Consider the following 24,409-nt stretch of genomic DNA (forward strand, 5'->3'; position numbering starts at 1 on the left):
CTGGGCCATATTTGTGGATGTCTAATATTAGAGAAGCAATGGGGGTATTATGGACAAACTAAGAAAAACCTGACATTGCTGCTTCAAACATTTTCTAAAACAATTGTCATTTGCATTCTTGTTGAAAGCACATAGGTCTTGAGACGGGAGACACTTGATTTGGAATGCTTTCATAAATGTGATTTTTTTTTAAAGATTTTATTTATTCATTTACGAGAGACCCAGAGAGAGAGAGAGAGGCAGAGACACAGGCAGAGGGAGAAGCAGGCCCCATGCAGGGAGCCCGACGTGGGACTCGATTCCTGGTCTCCAGGATCACACCTGGGCTGAAGGTGTCGCTAAACTGCTGAGCCACCGGGGCTGCCCCGTAAATGTGATTTTGATACAGTTATTTAATTTCCTTGGGCCTCCCTTTTTTTGTAATGAGAATAATTTTTTATAACTATAAAACCTGTGCCAACTTAACATGTTCAGTAAGTGTCAGTCTCTGTCATTCTTCCACCTCCTTCCTTTCCCAGTCCCAGATGTAAGTTTCAAAATAAGAGAACAAATATTATATTATTTGTATAATTTTGATATCAATATATTTTAAAATGACACTTTGTAATATGACTCTACTGGCAAGAATATGTTAATATCTACTGTACAGAAAAATGTTACTTAGGAGGCGCCTGGGTAGCTCAGTTGGTTAAGTGTCTGACTCTTGATTTTGGCTCAGGTTATGATCTTAGCATTGTGGGATGGAGCTTCATGTCATAGTCTGTGCTAGGCATGGAACCTGCTTAAGATTCTCTTTCCCTCTCTCTCTCCTCATCCCTTCCTCTCTCTCTCTTTCGAAAAAAAAAAAAAGTTACTTCATTCTGAGTTATTTTTTTAAAAGATTTTATTTATTTATTTGAGAGAGAGATTGCAAGGGAGAACATGAGCAGGGATGGAGAGCAGAGGGCAAGGGAGAAGCAGACTCCCTGCTGAGGAGAGAGCCCAATGTGGGGTTTGATCCCAAGACCCTGAGATCATGACCTGAGCTGAAGGCAGATGCTTAATGGACTAAGGCACCTAGGTAACCCTTATCTTAGTTTTTAATAGCTAATATATAAGACATTTACAAAAAGATGGGAAATTAGTCATTGTATTTCCTTATGGCATTGCAGATTTTCTCACCTTTGGGAAATATTTATATGTTTGGCATTTTATTTTTCACTGCAAAATATTTTGTCACTATTCAGATTTGTCAATGGTAAAGTAGGATTAAGAATTCATTTTAAGCTCTTTTGAAATAAATTTTGATGAAGACAAACTATAATAATTATTAAAATTATGTCAATTTGCAAACATTAAAATGCTAAAGAATTAATTATTATTACAACTTGTTCCTGTAACTGCAATTTGCTCCACTTTTTTATTCTTCCTTTGCCATACGATAGCTTTTAGGTAGAGAGGCTACATGTTTATTGTACTGAGAGCAGTGTGGCTTCATCATAACTGGTTTGAGAAAAACAGTAATCAATCTGAATTTGAGTCTATTCTTTTATTCTGGTAAATTTCATTTCCATTTCAATTCTTTTTTTTTTTGTCCTGGACTGCATTTGTTGACTAACTCCTCCTTGTAGAACTTGTGAGTATTTATGATTCAAGATGTAGTTTCATTCATTGGTGAAATATCAAGGTTTACATTATGATATTACAAACTCTACTTCTACCAATGATAGATATTAGAAATGCTCATTAGGGCAGCCCCGGTGGCTTAGCGGTTTAGTGCCACCTTCAGCCCAGGGCGTGATCCTGGAGACCCAGGATCCAGTCTCACATTGGGTTCCCTGCTTGGAGCTTGCTTCTCCCTCTGCCTGTACCTCTCTCTCTCTCTCTCTGTCTCTGCCTCTCTCTCTCTTTCTCTCTGTGTCTCTAATAAACAAATAAATAATCTTAAAAAAAAAAGAAATGCTCATTAGAAGAATCTTCTTAAAGATGTTATAAAACTATTATTGAGGACATTATTTAAATTTTGTTCAATATCACTTATACGAAACACCACAACATAAATCACTTTTAGTGTTTGGTGTTGAACATTTTATTTCTCCTCTTAAAAAAGGAACTTGGACTTCTAGACTATCACAGCTAATTTTTCACTGTATCTCCACTTTGAATTTGTTGACATAAGGAGAAAATCTAGGATTTTATTAAAATTCAGTGGTTATATGTAGCCTGATTTTTCAGCATAAACAAGCTCTTTTACACTCTCATTCATTACCTGTGTTTGATTACTTTATTTATTGTCAGAGTTCCACTGTGTGTGTATTGTAAATCATCTAAAATATGTATTGAGGTATTCAAATTATAGATTAAAGATAAAATAGATTTATATTTGTAAACAGAACCCTATTAATTGTATTTTTGTTCTTTTCTGAATGATAAAAGGAAGGTTACTAAGTTCAGCAATAGCTTCTAATTATTGCATCAATGATTAAAGTGAAACATGGACAAAAATGTGGAGCTTTTGAGACTCCACAACAGATTACTGAAGGGAGCTGGGAAATCTTCTTAGAGATTGTAGATGAAGTAGCAACACTTAAAAGCTCTGCCTATTCACTGTGATGGTTTTGGAAAATGATGGTTTAATAATGACACACTTTGGACATTCTCTTGCTGAGAATCAAATGAGCACTGCCTTTCAAAGCAATATGACCATTGTAGTACTGCTAAAGCTTTCCAAGTCTTACCATCTGTGCTTCTAGACTTATGCTAAAATGCAAACAGCCTCACTGAAAACCTCTAACCCTTTTTTTTCTTTATGATTGTCTCCATTATGAATAAGGATTTTCATCCTTAGCTGGTAGTGTTTGAAATAATACTCCTGAAACATACATGATCTAAAACTAGCAGTTCTGCAGAAATGATTTCTAGTCTTCGAGAGTAGGACAAAACTGTTATTGTAACTTTAGATGCGATGAAATAACTGGGAAAACACTGTTCGATAATGTGTAAATGCATTATACTCTTAATCAAGAAATAAAATAAGGCCCTTTATTCTTTTAAAATTAACAGGAAACACTTTTTTTTTTTTTTTACAACTTCATTTGTGTGAGTGAAGTATAACATTGTATTTGTTATCTTCCTTCAGGTAACACTGCTGGATTTCATATCTTCCTTCAAAGATGTATTTGAGAGTGACTTTTACTAAAGCAATTGCTGCAGAAGCCACACATTTCTCAGAAAGTTACTCATAAAATTACTGTTCTATTCTTTCACTGTTTCATTTAGGCATTGAAATTAGATTGGTCTTTTATAAATACTCATTAGTAGATCTGATTCTTTCTCTAGTTGTAGCCTTCACAGGAGGAGACAGAACTGGCAAAGCACACATTCACATTCTGAAAGGAATTGTTCATATTCTTTTGAGAGAACAAAAAATCATCTCCTCTTCTTTTTTAGTCTTAATTCATTTTCTCTTTTGGTTCACAAAGGGGGCACAATTAGGTGAAATGTCATGGGGGAGAGGCCAAGGAGACAAAGAGAAAGACAGTCTCATTAATTGAAATTGTATTTCCTGCTTGTTAATTATCTGGATACTGTGCCACCTGATTTGAGAAAAGAAACTTCTAAAAATGTTGGGATTTCTTTGTAACAGATTATTAACATAGAGTTTAAATTTTAATTGGATTTTTGGTAAGTGACCTTTATTATTCCTGGCAGGGACACGACATACAATAACTAAATAATCCAATTGGAGTCAACGAGATTCCAAATGTCAAGATGGCAATGAAAGTGGTACAAACCATGCTTCTAATTTTCAGAGTCTAAACAGCCAAACAAATCAGGCATAGTAAATTCAGTGAGACAATTACAATGAATCACCTGCCCTGTGACCCCACCACTCACATATATTTGAAGAAGACTTATAAGAATAAAATTTTGAGCCCATCATGCTAAACTACAGTAAGATAATGAAGAATCATAGAATCTACTGCTAAGCCTTTGAATTAAACTCTGATTAGATGTTCCTGGTAGTGAAGAAAATTATTGAATCAAATATAGGTTATACCTATGAAAAAAGCATGTCCCAATTGTGCATAGAAACCTAAATTAGGGCAGCCCGGGTGGCTCAGCAGTTTAGTGCCACCTTCAGCCCAGGGCCTGCTCCTGGAGACCGGGGATGGAGTCCCACATCGGGTTTCCTGCATGGAGACTGCAGGAAGAGAGAGGGAGAGGGAGAGAGGGAGAATTCTGCCTGTGTCTCTGCCTCACTCTCTCTCTCTCTGTGTGTCTCTTATGAATAAATAAATAAAATCTTAAAAAAAAAAAAAACTAAATTAGTTGTAATCCCTAACATCAGAACCCACTGGGCAATAACATTTGGCTATTGAAACTCCCCCAACCTTGCAAGGAGTAGGCACTGACTGAGATGTGAAAGCAATATAATTTATGTCATCTGAGGAAGGAGGAGACATGACTATGACAGAATGAATACTATTTAGGGATTTTTTTTTTCCGTAATAATACCAATTTCTTTTATTTGGGAAGTCAGCTGTCTCTATATTTAATTTCCTAAGAATAAGTGTAGAGCAGATCAAAAAGTAAACAGAGCAAGTCTTTCTAGTTTTTGCTTTCCAAAATGTCTAAGCTCTTCAGAGGACTTCTAAGTTTGAAAAATAAGTGAAAATAAAGAGCATGTATGCAGGAATCAAAATAGTTTCTAGCCTTGCCTTTGACTAAGATCTTGTCCTTGAGCAAAGAAAAAGCATATAAGAAAGACAAATGATTCCTAGTATCACTGCCACTGGTGTGAAGACCTACATCAGGGCAGAGGATTCAACCTTATTATTTGACTAAAGGATTAAAAACTCTAGACTATCTAGTAATATGTTTAGCTTATGCTTTAGCAAGAATGTTGTAGATCAATAAGATAAGTCCATTGTTCTGTTGATAAATATACTCAGTATAGTCTTCCATTTTATCAGAGTAAATTCTGCCCCAGAGGGTTCCTGGCTCTCCAGACTTTCTCTGACTTAAGTTATGTGATCCATTGATTTCTTCCTTTTATAATTAGAAACCCCACTCTGCATGCCGTAAACTATTTCCCACTGAAGTGATCACATTGTAGCACATTTTAACTATTATTTTAGCTTGCAACCACTACTCTGAATACAAACCTACCTCCATCAAAACATTTATTTGCTTCAACTTCCTCAAATCAAAGCCACTATTGGGTTATATATTAATATACATGTATGTATTTATATGTATTGTGTGATGCATAAATCTGTATTCAGTGCCTGATATACATATACATATAAATAAGTTTCACATGTATGCATTAAGTGTGATTGGGTAAAGAAGCCACTAATTGTTTTTTAATGAGTTCTATTTCTATTTTGAAATAGGAGACATTAATTTCATTGATTTTTGACTCTCATTTGAAGGACATTATTTTTACCATGCAGTAACCAAAGCTTCACTAGGCAGTTGTATATTTAAAAAAGAATAAGCAATAACTTATGATCTATGAAATTATCTTTTTATTCTGTAATATACATACACAAAGGGTACTCTTTGCTAAAATGCCTATATCCTACACATTTTATTAATATTTCTTTCTTTTAATTATGGTCTATAAATTGTGCCTAATTAGATACTATGATTTTTATTATTTTAGTTTTCTTTGTATTTTTCTCCTTCTTTCAATTCAGAAGTTACTTGTGAATCTTCATTTGATCTTACTTTCTCTTGCATTTTTCTATGCTATGAGTCAATGCATCTGACTCCATCAATTGTCTTGGCTCTTTGCTTCTGGGAATTATGAAACATGATTATATCCCACATAATCTAACCACAAAATAGATTTAAAAGTTAAATATATACCAAATGAAAAAAAATCATAACCATAAGACACAGTAATTATTTAGAATATATACCAATAGTTAAAGGCATGGGCATTTGATGAGTCAAGTGAAGATATACATATTCTCTGTATTAATTCTTTTATTTTATATAATTTTTTATATATTAATTCTTTTAGATTACAAATTGAACCATGGAGCATACCCTTGCAAAGGATTTTTATTACCTAATTTTTAAAAATATATTATGTCATTAAATCTGTATTTAAATTATTTTTATAAAATTTGAATTCCCATACTTTGCTGAGAGTTGAGAATATTGCAGTTGTTTCAGTTGTTAGTCTCCTAGTACAAAAGCTTCTGATTAATGTGCTGGAAGTAAATATAGGAAGTAATGCTAGTCCATTGAACCATAAAGTAAACTATAGAGTGCCCAGCAAATTCAAGGGTTCAGAGCCTATCAAAAATAATTTCAAAGATTCTGAATGTGGAAATTCAATGAAACAAAGAGATAAACCTGAGCTCCAGTGAGAGACATCTGAATAGGATATCTTAGGGTAAGTAAGGCCAGAGGCAGTTTCTTGAAGCAAATAGTGATAGTTTTCTTAAAAAAAAAAAAAAAAAAAAAAAAAATGTATTTGTTTGCTGTCATATTTTGTATGTAAGTGATTTCAGTTTATAGAAACAAAGATTGGGGGCAGCTCAGGTGGCTCAGTGGTTTAGCACCACCTTCGGCCCAGGGCGTGATCCTGGAGACCCAGGATCCAGTCCCACGTCGGGCTCCCTGCATGGAGCCTGCTTCACCCTCTGCCTGTGTCTCTGCCTCTCTCTCTCTCTCTCTCTCTGTCTCTCTCATGAATAAATAAATAAATGCAATTAAAAAAAAAAAAGAAACAAAGTTTAGGCAGAACTACATAAGGCAGCTCAATGTTTTTCAAATCCATTCACCTTGAAATCAGTGTTTCTACAATGTATTTTTGTTTTCTTTAAATAAATTTTAAGCATTTAAAAATATTTTGAACAAGTGTTGGCAAGGATATGGAGAAAAATGTATTCTTGCGCACTATTGGTGGGAATGTATATTGGCACAGGCACTGTGGGAAACAATATAGAGGTTTCTTAAAAAATTAAAGATATTTTTAATATATGTATTCTACCACAGAATGTGTGCATAACTTAGAAATGACAACTTTGCTCTGCCCAAAGTTATTAAAATAGTAATATCTATGTATGTGTGTATGCATGTGTGTATATATGCACCAGCTTGGTATAGTACTTACAAAGTGATTCAAGAGCCACAGATAGTAAGGCTCTCTTGAAGTAAAAATGGAGTGTGATACTGGTTTTCCTTGTCTCATTTCTAATCTTAGAAGGAAGGTTTAAAGATTTCACTATTAAGTATGCTCCTTGTTATTATTTTTATAATCCTTTATCAAATTGAATATCCTATAAGATATCAATTATCAAGATATTATACAAATTACAATACTAGGGGCACCTGGCTGGTTCAGTCAGTGGAACATGTGGCTCTTGATCCCGAGGTTATAGGTTTGAGCCCACGTTGGGTGTAGAGAGTACAAAAAAATTAAATTTAAAAAAAGTCAAATTACAGTTTAATAATGGCAGAGTATGCAAATGGATTTAATGTATACATAGACAATTTACAATAAAGGTGTCAGTACAGACTAGTGGGGAAAATATGATTTTTCAATGTGGTGGTGGGCCAATTAAATTGTCAAATGGAGAAATAAATAAATCTTAATCTAATACTTCATCCTATACAAAAATATTAATTAGGTGGATTGTATGTAGATTAATTAATTAGTTAATTATTTTAAAGGGTTTTTTTACTTATTTATGAGAGACATAGAGAGAGAGAGGAAGAGAGAGGCCCAGACCCAGGCAAACGGAGAAGCAGGCTCCAAGCAGGGAGCCCGACGTGGGACTCAACCCCGGGACTCCAGGATCATGCCCTGGGCCGAAAGCAGGCACTAAACCACTGAGCCACCCAGGGATCCCCTGGATTGTAGATTTAAATGTGAAATGTAAAACAGAGCTTCAAGAAATTAAGAGAATATTCTCCTGACCCCTGTATAAGCAAGGAAATATTTATATGCCATAAAAAGCCTAAATTCAGTAACATAAAAATTCCAAAATTTTGTTAATTGTAAAACACCAAAGTGAAAAAGCAAACATCAAGTGAAAGAATCTATTTGAATGTTTGTAACTGGCTGGTTTCCAGAATATTTAAGGAATTCAAACAAATTATTAAGTGTTGCCTAAAATGTGGCAATACTCTTTTACACAGATAAAGGAAATAATGTGTGATTTATTCAATTATTTTTGAAAACTTTTTGACCTAGTCTACCTCAGTTGAAAATATAAAAGACTTATGACGCAGTGTTTCTTCTCCTAAGTAGAATAACACATTTGTGTATATAGTCACTTAAGGACAGCTACAAGATTAGCCAGAGCAGCATTATAAAGAAACCTACAAAGAAATATCAGTAAAAATTCAATTATCCATCTTCTGCAAATGGATGAATAAAATTCGATAGATTTAATCAAAGTAATATTAAAGCACAACTAAGATTAAAAAAATGCTTCAACACTTAACAACATAGGTGAATACATGATGTTGAATGAAAGCCAGATATCATATATATCTATATCTGTATGTATTTATGTATATTCTGTACTTTATGTATACTTTGCATAAAAATACTATGCTAAATATGTGTGTGTATATATACATTGTGTGTATTATATATACTCTGTATTATATAACATATAAATATATGTATATTATGTGTAAATTAATGTTAAAATCAAGATAATGGTTACCTTTGTGAAAAGGAAAGGAATATTAAGGTGATTGGGAAGGGGAAAGATTGTAACTTTCTGGGTTTCTGGTGATAGCTTATTTCTATAACTGCGTGGCGTTCAGTCTGTGATAATTTATTGGTACATTTATATCTTGTATCTTTTTTACCTCAAATGAGACAACTGAAGTGAGATTACAAAAAACAAAAAGGGAAAAAAAAAAAAAAAAAGAAAAAGTTGAATTCATGTAAATGAAGCCTGGGTAAGAATTAGGGGATAAGATAGATGGATAGAAGAGGAGTTGGCAAAAGACCCCAACAGCAAGACAGGAGACTAGATCCCAGACTGGCAGACATGATGGAGTGAATTTTTAACAAGGACAAATCACCTTTACCCTTTGGTTAGTGTAAACAATTAAAAGTATCTTTCTGATTCTTCTCTAAAGGAAGACTAGGTCATTAGTTCAATCAGCAACTGCTGTTCCTTAATTCGATTAAAAGAAACAAAACCAAAAACAAGCATTAGGAATTGCATCAGAAAACTTCTTGTTCTCAAGGGACCTTCAGTCTTATAGGAGAAAGAGATGTATGACAGCTAATTTTTAACAAGATCCTCAGTGTTCTCTAGTCCCGGAAGTGGCCGTGGTGCAGAAAGCCTTTGTACGTCACTTAAATTATTACAGTATGGAAGTGACTTCACACCTGAATGACATTTAGAGTTACATGTGTAACTATTGTAGTAGATTCAATAACATTTATACATTTGACTCATAAGAAATTACTATGACTATAATTAGTTATTAACTAAAACTAATTGTTATGGGTAAAAATTTCAAATGGCTATCATTTCAAATGTAATTTCGAATCAACCACTACTACTACTACTAATACTACCACCATTATTACTTCAAATATAACCAAAACTAGAACTAGCCAATATTTACTGAGAATTCATTCTTTCCCTTTTAACTCTTTTAAGTGCTTTGTGTGTATAAAATTTATGTTAATATTTTAATCACCACAAGATATTTATGAGGCAGCTATATTTAGATTTCTATTTTGGAGATGAGAGTGCTAAAGAACAGAAATACATGAGACTAATTTATTCCACAAATATGTCATTATAAATAATTTCATTGACAGTAGATTTTTTTAAAGTCGCTCTTTGGAACTTAGACTATTAAGTAACAAATTATTTGAATAAAGAACACAACTCTTGATATGTATCTGTTGGGTGAGAGTTCATGCATTCTAATACATGGTATAAAGCTCGAAAGAAAGGTGTACTCTTGGGATCCCTGGGTGGCACAGCGGTTTGGCGCCTGCCTTTGGCCCAGGGCGCCATCCTGGAGACCTGGGATCGAATCCCACATTGGGCTCCCGGTGCATGGAGCCTGCTTCTCCCTCTGCCTGTGTCTCTGTGCCTCTCTCTCTCTCTGTGACTATCATAAATAAATAAAAATTAAAAAAAAATTTTAGAAAGGTGTACTCTTAAGGTATTGAGTTTCCTAATGGTGTTTAAGAGCACAGCATTATGCTACCAGAAGGAACAAATCAGGGGTATAATTACCTTCTTTATTTGAATATGACATGAATCTTCCTTTGAATATACTTTCTCTTTTTTTCAAAGATTTTATTTATTTAAGAGAGAGAGCATTGAAGGGGTGTGCAGAAGGAAGGGGAGAAGCAGATTCCCCACTGAGCAGGGAGCCAGCCACAAGATTCTCCAACCCAGAACCCTGGGATCATGACCTGAGCCAAAGGCTGACCTAGCCACCCACGCACCCTCTCTCTGGATATGTTTTCTATCTGTTTTAGGTCAAATATAATTTTATGACTACATACTAAATTAATTTCCTATTTTAAATATGTAACTTTTGTCAGGAAAGCACCTATATTGAAATAGCATCTCCTATAAGGTAGTATAGGAGATGTCTCCAATTACCTTTACCTTCTAGAATCAGTCCATTTTCTATTCTTCTTTCTCTTTGTCATTTTAATTGCAAAAATGATTTAATATTTTTGCAGAGACCTATTGTATTTTTCACTAAAATGTTTGGAAGAAAAGCTGTAGCCATCACATCATATTTTACCTCACAATTCTAGAAGACAGAAACCATTATTGTGTTATCAACATGCCTTCCTATAGCAAGGTTCATAAACGATTCATCTTTATGGAACTATATTTTTCAAGACTGGTAAGAAAAATTTAAAAGGAAACAAACATGACCTCATCTTCCTCCTTTAAACCTATAAGCCATACAGAGGAGGGAAGTGTTCTTAAATAATGCTATTTTATTCTAGATTTGAACAGCGCAGGGAAGATTAGTACCTACAAAGGAGAGGCATAAGGTTAAAACTCTTTACTCACTACATAGTCCAAGATACAAATATGAGGACCAAGAATATTCCAAATGAAAATGCCATTTACAGCTAAACATGAACTTTTTCTGTCAAACATGAACATTTTTCATAGAATCTAATAAACACAATACTGAAGGAAAACACTTGTCATGATCTCTTGCAATTTGTGATATTTGGATCTAAATTAAGTCATTCCGTTTAACTTTCTACAAACAATGAAGAATATTCTGCGATTCTCCTACAAGATAAATGGAAATTTTTAAGAAAACCATCACTTGTAACCTGCAGCCACAGCACAGGCATATTAAACCTGTTTTGAACAAGGCTGCAGATCTTGACTTGGGAACATTTTTCATTATCTAGGCAGATGACATTGCAACAAGTCAATTTAACATGTTGGCCATGAAAAATCTCACTACTTGATCACACTGTGATAAAAATAAGAAGTTCAAAGTTGACATTGTTCTAAAAAGAGAGGCTGCTATCATACAGTGATTTGTATCCTATGTTTAAATATTCCCTACCTCTTTCACTTCAATTTTTATGCTTTCTAAACAGCAAGAAGTCAGATAACTAATATTCAAAAGAATAACTTATAAAAGGAAAGAATTATTTGTGTATTTAATAACATAAATACATTAAAGAGAGACTTGCCCAACTGTGTGGTTATTTATGAATATTTAATACAAATTTAATAATTATTTTAATTTTTATCACAAGGAGATGAAACATTCAATACCTGCCCATCTTAATTACTATGAATAGCTATGGCATCTGAAGAAATTTCCGGTCATCCAATTACGATATAACTTGTTTGTTTAAAAAGCTTTCAGTATCTTCCCTAGCCACTGGGTCAAGTGATCTCAAAAGTGTGAAGATTTTGTTTCACTTTTATTTGTCAGCATAAATTCATGTTTACCAAAATAGAAATTGAGGCACCTAATAAAATAAAATTAAGGATTATAGTCAAAGTTCATAATGATATAATTCATATATTTAAGACATAGATAGCATTATAATTACTTTAAAGATTTTAATAGGACTTTTAAGTGTAAGAAAGTAATTTTTTTCCATTTTAAATTACATTATTTATTTCTCAGAACAATTCTCTGACATAAATAGCACTGAGATTTCAAGCTTGTGATAAATGAGTGGTGTTCACAGAAAGCAAAAATGATTTGCCCGCTAATGACAGTTACCGGCAGTTGTCCATGAATCTCTTGCATTTCTGTCTGTCTTCTGAGAAAAGCATTGGCAGGTTTTGTTATAGACTCTTCAAGGATGTTCGTAGAGTAAGCAGCCTGGGAAAAGATTCTAATATATTCTTGCTAGGATAGATAAAATTTGAAAACACTGAGAGTACCAAGTTTTGGATACAATATGAAGCAACTGGAACCTATTTTAGCATTTAAGAGATAATGAGAGTGGGTATTTAATCTGTTTTCTGGCTGTATAATTCTTGAAATCACAAATGATTTTTAGCATAATCTACCTTTAACTGCAGTTAATGTGGGTCTTCCTAAATGTTGCCATGGGGCTACTCTCTTGGGAGCTTTGTACTAACACTTTACTATCGCTCAATTAACTTTGCATTGCTTCCCACCATTAAAATTTTTTTAAAAAGGTGTTGCCATGAAGGTTTTCTGGCATCCACGGTATGCCTTGAATTGATTACTGATTGACCTGATCTCGTAGTTCTTTTTTTTTTTTTCCAAGTCTTCTAGGAGAGTAAATAAAATACAGGCAACTCCAAAATCTGTAAAAATACCTCTGCTCCATTAAATTTCAAGTGCTACAGCTACTGCTATGAGTAACAAACTCTTTTGTCTCTGACCAAATACTGGATGTTGCATGTGCCTATGAAACCATGGCAAGTGAACATTTTAGCTAGCAAGTGGGGTAAATGTCAGACCCTTCCCAGTTCTTGACAGTTTGTGTGATGAAAATGAGGTGGTGAAAGAGAATGGCTTTCTCAAAGAGAAATAATAAAATTATATGAGACAAGTCCCTGGGATATGGTAGTCAATGCTTTTGCCCAAGGTGTCAACAGGAAGGGTTGATATAGGGGCTCTCCAGTGCCCTACCTGCTAGTGACTATCAAAACAAGAGGTGTTAACATTTTCCTCCTGGAAGGGTCAAAGAGTTTCCAAAGTTGAAATAAATTATGTCATCAATGAGAATCTAGAACTTTATGTGGATCAAAATCAAAGTTTATTTAACTAAGTCCAGGAACACAGTATGCTACTGAAAACTGAAAGTGAGTGTAAAATCTTGCTTGCTGGAATAAAGCTATTCCCTCCTTCTACACATTCTAATATCTCTCTCTCTTTTTTAACATCAGGTACTTTAAGAAGAAATATAATTAAAGGTGAGGCCCAGGTTTCTCTGTGTCCAGATGGTACTGAAGGGTACATATACCTGTCTCCAAGTATGCAGAAGGACTTCAAAAAGGAAGAGACTTTAACTTGTATGACTTTTCTGGATACAAGTACCCAACTGATCATCCTAGTCAGCAACATGGAGTGTATGGGTACCCTGATTATGTGCAATATTTGTACAAAGTTTACAGTAAGGGAAGAAACTAATGTAATTTTGAGAGTTGAGTCCTTTAAGCTACTTCAGTGTTCTCTTTTTGTTGCTTCTAGGTCTAAATGTATAGTAGAAATTGATGTGTTACGTGCTTGTACTTACACATCCCAGAAGTGGCAGAGAAAATTAGTCCTCCAAGCAAACATGTTCTGGTATAGAAATGCTAGTAAGATAAACTGCCCTGCGATTTGCCACCAGTAAAAAGTGAGTCACAATTTTGTGCAAACACTCCTACCCAATCATTTTTAACGTTTTACTACATAGATGATGTCCTATTGCTTGGTAAGTTAGAAGCCTCAGTTTCAATGTTCTCATTGTGGTGTATTACAGCTTTACTAGAAGGGAAGCCTAAGTAACCCTGAAAAACTTCAGAAACCTGCTTGCAAATAGTTTCTTAGGAATATGTAGGTTGATTCACAATCTTCTATCCTCTGGCAGTGGCACAAGTACTGCTGTCTCTTCAGCTTCAACAACCAAAAAGGAAACTTAGCACCATGTTATACTACTTGAACATTGGAGTCAATACAAATCTGTATGATGATTTTGTAAGAACATCTGATGGAGCACTCCCTCAATCATACATCCAGAACACATGGTCCCTTGCCAACCTTGCATTCTCAGGTTTTTGACCTAGCAAAAATTTTCCTGTAACTCTGTGAAATTGGAAACCAGTATCCTTAATGTACCAGCACCATGATCGCTCTCTGAAAACTGAGGCCCAGAGTGTCACCACTAGGTCCTTACTATTACTACTTGGCTATCACTCATTCTATAGATTTGTATCCCAGGGAATTTCCACTGAGCTGCCAGTTCCTCTGTAAACTTTTGCATGGCTTACTTGCACCCATTAGCCTTCTTCTGTAGATCAGTATGTACTCTTCTGCAGAATTCTGAATTTCTCTGCTGTCCAGTGGATTGAACCAGACTTTGGTCAAAACCCTAGTCTTAAGCAAAGAGTCCCATTCCAAGTTTGTTCTTCCTTGTGTTCTATCCTTCATTACTAGGATACCAGATAAAATTTCCTTATGTCTTATTTTCACTCTTTTATCAGTATTTAATAATTTTTTTGTTAATACAAAAATACAAAAGTTTAATAACTTCCCATGTTTACCATGCAATGTTGATTCTATTTCCTGACTGAACTCAGACTAAGACAGTATATTTAAGGATGCAGTTGTTTTCAGTCCTGGTGACTCTTCTGCTTTACATGAAAAAAAATGCAACTATCTTTCTGGGAGAAACTTTATCCTGCACCCCACTGCCTAAAGCAAGCTACATAGATTTTGCTGAAACCAATTGACTCTTGAGCTATTGCCAATGGTCTAACTAATTATTTGGTCTCTCCCTGGGAAAACTATAAGCTAGTAGATTAAAGAACCCCTTTAGGAGGCCATAAACTATATAAAAAATCACAGCTAGTGATTAAACTGTCTGCATCGCTCATGCAGATGTCCACAATGAGGGCCTGTTCTCCGATGAGATTGGAATCAAGTTGCTGATCAAGCCTGGATCTTTGTGTCTAATGCAGAGTCTTTCATAGCATGCTAGACATGTGACTCTCCAAAATTTGAACTCTTTGTCTCAATGTCAAAGATAGGGTGAGGAAGGATATCGTGTGGGCATTGCCTACTTCCCCTCCTGCTAGATTGACCAGTTGGACATTGGAACTCTTATGGGGTGATCAGTGGATCAAAAAGTTGACTTTTTTTTTTTTTAGATTATTAAACAACAAACCCAAGTCATAGCACTATGACTTTTGAATCTAATCTGTATCTTGTGTTTGACTTCCTAGACTACTTAAAATTTGACAACTATGGCTGTTTTATACCAGAAGTGACCAAAGATCTGATAGTTTGACTCTACCACCCTCATCTTCTCCTAGTCCACACATGTCTTAGCAAGGTGCATAGTAAATGAATATGTCTTTTCCCAGACACGATTTTTTCCCCTTGGCTGCTTTCTGAATAATTATCATGACATATCATGAGTGAGGAATTATAGGGAACTCTATAGATATATTTTGAAAATTCAGGATCCACTCTGACATTTCTGGGAGTAATGTCTTTCCTTTCACTACTTGGAAATTCAATCCACCATGTTAGTACATGTCCCATTTGGTGGTCTCATCAAAGGAGAATAGAGGATTCAAACTGAATTCTAATTATGTTTTACAAAAGTGCCTGTGTCTCTCTTGAACATGACCCTTCCAGACAAAAGATCTGGATTCAAATAAAGAATAATTGGAAAAAAAATGAATTTAGAGCTTCTAAAATGGACATCATATTTTGTGGAAGTGGTGGTATAGCATGAAATCTAAAACTGAGATGGAATATTTTGGACCCTGGGAAATATGAAGAAATATGAATAATACCAGTATTGTTTTGTCTTTGTCTACCCTGACCATGGGGTAGATTCTCAATGTTTGTTACAAGTGCAGCATTTAGCAATACTTGAGTTCTCAGGTTTATAGACATGTGTATGGCCATATGGACCTAGTGGCAGCTAAGCAGTCAGACTCTGAACAGTCCCCTGTGTTTGTGCTCAAGGCTTATGCAAGGGCCATCCCTAGTTCTTGATTTTATCAGAATGGTAATTAAATCTGTGGTGAAAAGACCTTCTGAGCAGATTATTGCTTATCTTCGACTGGGCCCTGTTGTCTTGCTCACTGATCAATGGGTTTACAAAGTCTGGGACCAGGTACTGGGCTCTAGAGAATTAAGACACCACCATATACTACTTTGTGGACAGATATGCTCCTAGAAATGCTCCAGAAATGCTCCTAGATATGCTCCTGTACACTGTGTGTACAGCAAAAGTATGAGGAACACTTTTGCTTTTCCTGTCTTGTTATGGAATTTTACTAATAAATTCTATGGGTGGAGAAAAAAATTCTGTTGATGGTGCAGCTTTTTCAAACTGGTACAAATGCCTTAAATTTAATTGACTGCTAGATCTATCATCTGCTATACAACTCTGACCATAGTTTGATTGCTATTAATCTTAGAAGAAAAGATGATTAAGACTGGCAAGGATGTACCCAGTTCAAAATGCCTCTGGAGGTCTTTCCCATCCTCTACCATTCTTTTTTTTTTAAGCTTTTATTTATTTATTTGAGAGAGAAAGAGACAGACAGAGACAGACAGAGATAGTGACAGAGAGCACAAGCAAGGAAGAGAGTGAGAAGCAGGACCCTGGGATCATGACCTGAGTTGAAGGCAGATGCTTAACCAACTGAGCCACCCAGGCACCCCTCTAACATTCTTTTGGGTGAATGAATACCACTTGGCTGGTGGCATGGACTAACAGGACAGGTGGGCCTGACTTGTCTCAGAAGGTCACTCAACAGAACTAGATTCAATTATTCTAAATGAACTGGTGCCCTATGCCTACTAGTCAGTGGGGTAACCACAAGGGATATACTCAACCCTATGCAAGTCCTACTTGGGGAACCCAGTAAGTGTGAACACTTTCATACAGGGGCATTTCATTCTGTCCCCTTGGAACTCTGCTTTCTGTCTGAGAATCACAGGTTAATTTTTCTCTCTTCTGAGAACACAGTGACTGGTGTCTTAGGTGAATGATAAGATATCTTCAAGTGTTTAAGGAAATACCACCTCAGCCTCAGAAGGCATTCCAGTCAGTCTCAACCAACCAAAGTTGTGATGGATGATACCAAGTACCCTAGACTTTCCTCTTGTAGATCAAGGTGGAATTTATACAATTCTGTTGTATCTGGATTAATGCCTCAGGACAAGTGGAAATGTCAATATAGTAATGTGGCTTTATATGGTAGATATTGAGGGTTTTGCAAATTTGCTTAGCAAGAACCCTGGAGGGTGTGGCTGAAGTCAATGTTGTAGATTGACTTTACTTTGCTGCTTGGAGTCCTGTTGATTACATCTCTATTTGAGGAAAATAGCATCTCCTATTGGGCAGATGAATCATAGTAGCTGAGAGAGTGGTATGCCCATGGCAAAATTTACCTGAAACAAAGATGGTGTAGAAACATGGGTAGGTAATATTGGAAGATAATTATCCATGAGTCTCTAAGGTTTTCCTGTTATTCTAAGCAAAGTTTTTTTTTTTTTTTTTTTTTCCTGGCCTACCTTTTCAAGGATGCTTGTATAACAGACATTTTAGTAGGATAGTAAATAGTGTCTCCTCTACCCAGACACAGGGTAAATTTGTTTCCTGACCAAACTAATAAAGATAATGTCTCCCTCCTGGACATAGATTGACAGGTTTGCTAGCAGCCCATTTATGTGACTGAGAGGGTTCCTTAGCTCGGGGTTACTCAGCTGTGGTATAAATTCACTGTGTGTACAGCATCCACCTGGGCCATTCTATATGACCCCCTTGCCACTTGGGACTAGGGCAACAAATGCAAACATGAAGCTCATACTACCTGGCATTCTGAGTAAAAGTCTGTTAGACCAAGGCATTTCATATTTTCTGCCAACATCTATGAGACTGGGTGGCTCTAAAGTAGTTTGCAAATAGGTAAACCTCATACCCTTCACGGGTTTTAATATCCACATTTACTTCTCTATCATCCAGAAGAAAAAGGCCCAGAACCCTGGTCTCCCATTTCCCAATAATGCATTCTTTATATACAACCATGGCATTGGTTATTACCCCTAAAATGCCCAATGGGAATTCACATTCTAAAAGTATTTTTTGAAGGAACAAAAAATATTTCCTGTATCCTCATTCTAATGCCTACTTAAGTATAAAGATTTTGTTTTTGTTTTTTTTTTTAATGAAGAGCAACATCTGGAATTTTATTGAAATTATGTTTTTTAGTAAGAAGAGTTCACCACAGCAGTGTTGATTTTAAACTTGGCAAGCTTATTTTTCTATTTCAAATTTAAACTGAGAGAGTAATCAGCAACAACAGGGCTGTAGGGGAAAACAGCATGCTGAAGTAAAAGTACTTTGGTTCTTTGAATTACAGGGATTTCCTTTGTTACAAGATTTATGTACAACCTAAAGCAATGCACATTAAAAAAAAAAATCCCAGGTGATTAATCTGCAGTCTTTGAAAAAAAAGCAATGCAAACTTGAAAGTTTTTGATAAAAACTGAAACATTGTGTTTTGAAGTTATTTTTTAGGATTCCGAAATAATTTGTATAATTTTCATAAAAGCTATAATAGAAACATCAGTTCTTATAATTTGCAATGCTATATATATTTAATAAATTAATTAGAACATACTGATTTTGTGGCATAATACTGTGGTATTATTACATATTAATAATCATGTAAATAAAATAAATGCCTACAGAGACTATTGTGGGAGTGTATTTATCACAATTCATGTGTGAACTTGTTTCTATGAAAAGTATAAGTTAGTCTGAGGAAAAGTAATTGAGGATAACTTTAATAAAACTAACCCAATAAAATGCATATACATTTTATTTATTTTAGCGGAAAGCCAGTAGTCTAAATTAGCTAACTCTACATTTAACAGAGCTGCAAAAAATATATATATATTATAGAAAATATGTATTTATAATAAATATAATATATAATTATATATTAATAATATATAAAACATTTTATATATCTATATATAAATATATAAAATATTTTCTATAAAAATATATAAATATATATTTGAAGAAGTCCTTAGATACCCGATGTTAATTTGAAAATAAAGAAAAAAATTGCAAAAACAAAAAAGGAAAAGAAAAAAATTTGCTTAAGAATATTGTATAGAAGTTCCAGGGAATCCCTGGGTGGCGCAGCGGTTTAGCGCCTGCCTTTGGCCCAGGGTGCGATCCTGGAGACCCAGGATCGAAGCCCACATCGGGCTCCCGGTGCATGGAGCCTGCTTCTCCCTCTGCCTGTGTCTCTGCCTCTCTCTCTCTCTCTCTCTCTCTCTGTGACTATCATAAATAAATAAATAAAAAAAAATAAAAAAAAAAAGAATATTGTATAGAAGTTCCAGTTCAAGTTGATGATTTAGGAAGATGTGGAACTCATCTCCTCTCTGGACACACTGAATCTACAGATAGAAACAAAACAATTTCCTCTTATAAAAATGTAAGGTCTGGCTGTGTGAGAACTATACATCAGGCAATCTAGAAGAAAATCACATCAAAGTGGGTAGGAGAGACCGGGATATTCAAAATAATCTCAAATGAACCCTGGCCCCAGTGCACCTTCCACAACCAGGAGGGACCTCAAAACCCAGAGCTTTTCCCTGAGGAGCAAAGTATTAAAATCCACATTGGGCATCCCAACTTTTGAGATGTACAGTTGAAAGAGGAGACCCCCAAAACATCTAACTTTGAAAAACAACAGGGCTCCTGTCCTAAGACTGATCTGAGACAACACCTCTTTCAGAATGTGTGCACTGGGACTCATACCTCCAAGGGCCTTGCTCAGAGGCAGCTGATGGTGACCTCACATAAAGTAAGGGAGGCTTACTGCTCACTTAAAGTAAGCATCAGTCTGAGAGGCAGACATGTGTAGGAGCCTGCTGGAACACTCTCCAGGGATGGAGACTGATGGGCACCATCTCTGTTCTCCCTTTGTCATTCTTCAGAGCACCAGGATCTCCTGAAAGGGAGCTTTCACATACATTTGGTGCCCCAATTATTTCAGCTACTATCCAGGTGACATTTTTAATCACTGGGCTCTGAAGACCAGGGGCTGGATTTTCCTGGTCCCACAGGATTTTAATAATCCCTGTTATCCAAAAGGAGCTTTTATTCCTGACTGATGACTCAATTTGTGTGACTGCTGCCAGGATATAACTCTACATTGCTTGGCTTGGTGGCTAGTGGGGCTTACATCAAGGGTCCCATAGGACTGTAATCAACAGAGAAAGAGTTCTTAAACATCTAACATCCCCAGGGCACAGCAAAAGGAACATGAGTTCTGATCTTCTGTAAAGGAGGCTAATTTACGAATGGTCATAACCGTGGCCTGAGGGTCAAGTTTCTAATTAAACGTGCATCTTGGGGTGGACTAGAATACTTTCCAGAGACCTCAGAGGTTACGTGCTCATTTCATGCTTATCCACTGCTGTACGCCAGAGTACCGGTGTCTCCTGGAGGGGGGTGAGCATTACCCATGTACGGTGCCTTAGTTTTTGTGGTTGCCACCCAAGGAACACCACTTAATCACCGGGCTTTGGTAACTGGGGGCAGGGGGGATTGCATTCCTGGGTTCCATAGGGCTGTAAAAATAGGAGAGATAGTTCTTTTCAGGCTCCCACCCTCAGGGCACAAATGAACTAAATCACACTCACTAGCCTCTTGTCCTGGAGGTTCAATCTGAGGGGAAGGCTTAAGTTTGGCGCACATGTAGTGGTCTATAGACCTACTCTCAAGGAACAAACATAGGCTGCTTATGCCATCTTGACATGGCCTCTCCCTTGCTCCAGATCACCAGTTATCATTCAGAAAAGAGAATATAGGCTCATCTGGAGCCCCAATCTCTATGACTACCACCAGGGGACACCACCAGATCCCTTTGGAAATTAAATAGCATGCTACTGAACAATCAATGGATCAAAGAATAAATCCAAAGAGAGAGAGGGAAAAAATAAAAAAATCCTTGAGAAAAATGAAAATCAAAATACAACTTATCAAAATTTATGATATGTAGCAAAAACACTTCAAAAAAGGAAATTCAGGGATCCCTGGGTGGCGCAGCGGTTTGGCGCCTGCCTTTGGCCCAGGGCGTGATCCTGGAGACCCGGGATCGAATCCCACGTCGGGCTCCCGGTGCATGGAGCCTGCTTCTCCCTCTGCCTGTGTCTCTGCCTCTCTCTCTCTCTCTGTATGACTATCATAAATAAATAAAAAAAAAATTTAAAAAAAAGGAAATTCATAGCAATAAATGTTTTACCTCAAGAAACAAGAAAGGTCTTTAAAAAAAATCTAACTTTATACTTCAAAAAACTAGGAAAAAATGAAGCCCGAAGTTAGTCTAAGGAATAAGATAACAAAAATTAGGTCAGAAATAAATAAGAGACTAAAATAATAGTAGAAAAGATCAATGAAACCAAGAGTTGATTCTTTGGAGATAAACAAAATTGATAAATTCTCTGGCTTCCATATCAATACATGTTTACTTTATGATCATATATTTCTTGTTAGTCATTGATAAGGCCTGATATTTGATTTTTTAAAAGATTTTATTTATTTATTCATGAGAGTCACGGGGGGGCGGGGGGGGGGGCAGAAACACAGGCAGAGAGAAAAGCAGGCTCCATGCAGGGAGCCTGACCTGGACTTGATCCCAGGTCTCTAGGATCAGGCCCTGGGCTGAAGGCGGCACTAAACCTCTGAGCCACCCGGGCTGCCCATATTTGATTTTTCTATCATAATTGTGTGTTTGTATTTCTCCATTCACACTACTTCACCGGATCACATTTTGCCAGGTGGAGGACTAGCACTTGGGCAGTGTTTCTTACCAAAATAAGAGTGAACCACTTAATTGACATGTTTGTTTGTTTTTAACAAGTAATATTTGTAGCTTCATTAAAAATAATTCATGATTTGAACAAATTTTCAGCAGACATATGTCTAACATAACAAAGAAAAAACATAAAAAGCATTAAAACAAATGCTTCAATGGTTATTAGAAAAAGTTGGAGATTAAAGAATTACTTTAGTTCTTACATTTTCCTTAGCAAGGGAGTCCTTTCAGGAACATTTTACATAATCGGTGTTAAATATCAATGGGTAGTGAGCCAGGAAATTATTCTTGCTGAATGCTTTCCAGAACTTGACAAATTAGAGCCCCATAATACTAAACTTCCAGTTGCCAAATTTTATTGAAAAGTTCACATTTCAGGGTGCTGGGTGGCTCAGTTGGTTACATAGCTGACTTCTGATTTCAGCTCAGGTCATGATCTCAGGATCATGGGATCAAATCCCACCACTGGCTCTGCACTCACCACAGAGTCTGCTTGTCCCTCTCCCTCTGGTCCTCCCCCACTCTCTCTCTCTGTCTCTGTCTCAAATAAACCTCGACACCTCGGACAAGAAGTTGCAGCTGATTAAGGACAATCGGGAGAAAGTGGAGTCCGAGCGGAGGTCCGTCTGCACCGCGGTGCTGGAATCGTTGGTTAAGTATTTAATAGCCAACGCCACTAATCCAGAGAGTAAGGTCTTCTATCTGAAAATGAAGGGAGATTATTTTCGGTACCTTGCTGAAGTTGCGTGTGGTGATGACCGAAAACAAACGATACATAATTCCCAAGGAGCTTACCAAGAGGCTTTTGATATAAGCAAGAAAGAGATGCAACCTACACACCCCATTCGCCTGGGGCTGGCTCTTAACTTTTCTGTATTTTACTACGAGATCCTTAATAACCCAGAGCTTGCCTGCACTCTGGCCAAAACAGCTTTTGATGAGGCCATTGCAGAATTTGATACACGGAATGAAGATTCATACAAAGACAGCGCCCTCGTCATGCAGCTGCTTAGAGACAACCTAACATTATGGACATCAGACAGTGCAGGAGAAGAATGTGATGCAGCAGAAGGGGCAGAAAACTAAATGCATACAGGGTGGTCATCCTTCTTCCCCTCGAGAAACCTTTTTACTCATCTCCATTCCTTATTCCATTTGGATTTCCTATAGCAAAGAAACCCATTCATGTGTATGGAATCAACTGTTTATAGTCTTTTCACACCACAGCTTTGGGAAAACTCCATTCCTTGATTTGTGTTTGTCTTGGCCTTCCTGGTATGCAGTTACTGCTGTAGAAAAGTATTAATAGCTTCATTTCATATAAACATAAGTAACTTCCAAACACTTATGTAGAGCACTAAAAATGTATCTGGTATTTAAGTAATCTGAACCAGTTCTGCAAGTGACTGTGTTTTGTATTACTGTGAAGATATGAAATGTAGTCATTACAATTTAAAAGTGTTCCACATAACTTCTTAATTTCTACATTCCCTCCCCTACTCTTCTTCAGGGGTTTCCTTTCAGTAAGCAACTTTTCATGCTCGTAATGTATTCCTTTTTGGTAGGAATCCAGAAGTATTAGATTGAGTGGAAAGCGTTTGGCATTTCTGCGCTGGGGGTCACAAATTGAAATGCCTCCCGTATCATATATGATGGAGGTCTTGTGTATCTGTGACAACAGGAAGTTTCCTTACTCATTCTTCATTTGCTGCTGTTTAAGTTGACAACTTCCCTTCCCAATAAAAATTCACTTACACCTCAAAAAAAAAAAAAAAAAAAAAGTTTACATTTCAGTTACCTTTTTCTATAAGAAAAATTAAAGTCACTAAACTATTTTTGGAATTCTTACAAGAATGTTAATAGCAACAAATATATGATTCTTAAGAGAGAATTTCAAAGATAACACATGATAATAGCAGCATTAGTGGCCAGCAAAAGAAAACTTATTATAAGCTGAAAAATAGAATATTAGAAAAGTTTTAGTGAATTGTAAAAACATTTGGCATAGTGTTATCAGGTTTTATTTGATTAGTGTGAATTTTTTATTTCAAATATGGTAATTAAAACAACATAAACATTGAGTTAATGTACCTGGCTCTTTGTGCTAAATTAATGTTTTACTGTTAAGGAATTGTTGCCTTCATTCAGCTTTAAGCAAGGCATACATATCTGCATATGCTTCTCTTCCTTTCCAGCTATGGTTCAGTTTCACCTATTAACTTATGTCAGTCATGTGTGATGGGGGCTAAAAATATTGGCATAGGTGAGTTTAACACAGGACCACAGTTGGACATATAAGGGTGTGGCTTCTGGAGTTGGGCCTAAAAGTAAGCCTTACTTCAAAAAAAAAAAAAAAAAAAAAGCCT

At 36.0% G+C, this 24,409-nt stretch overlaps 1 long non-coding RNA gene and 1 pseudogene across 3 annotated transcripts in view; both read left to right on the forward strand.

Annotated features, from left to right (window-relative positions):
* Nucleotides 1–24,409, forward strand: part of LOC140623627 (uncharacterized) — a 57,568-nt gene that overhangs the window by 30,081 nt on the left and 3,078 nt on the right. For all 3 annotated transcript variants that reach the window (XR_012023179.1, XR_012023181.1, XR_012023180.1), the window contains 2 exons: nt 13,362–13,388; nt 13,666–13,813. This is a non-coding gene — a long non-coding RNA (uncharacterized lncRNA). The remainder of the gene's footprint in view (nt 1–13,361; nt 13,389–13,665; nt 13,814–24,409) is intronic.
* LOC140623537 (14-3-3 protein theta pseudogene) lies at nt 16,196–23,799 on the forward strand (annotated as a pseudogene).

This window comes from Canis lupus, chromosome 33 (assembly GCF_048164855.1).
Source record: "Canis lupus baileyi chromosome 33, mCanLup2.hap1, whole genome shotgun sequence".
Classification (NCBI taxonomy): Eukaryota; Metazoa; Chordata; class Mammalia; order Carnivora; family Canidae; genus Canis; species Canis lupus.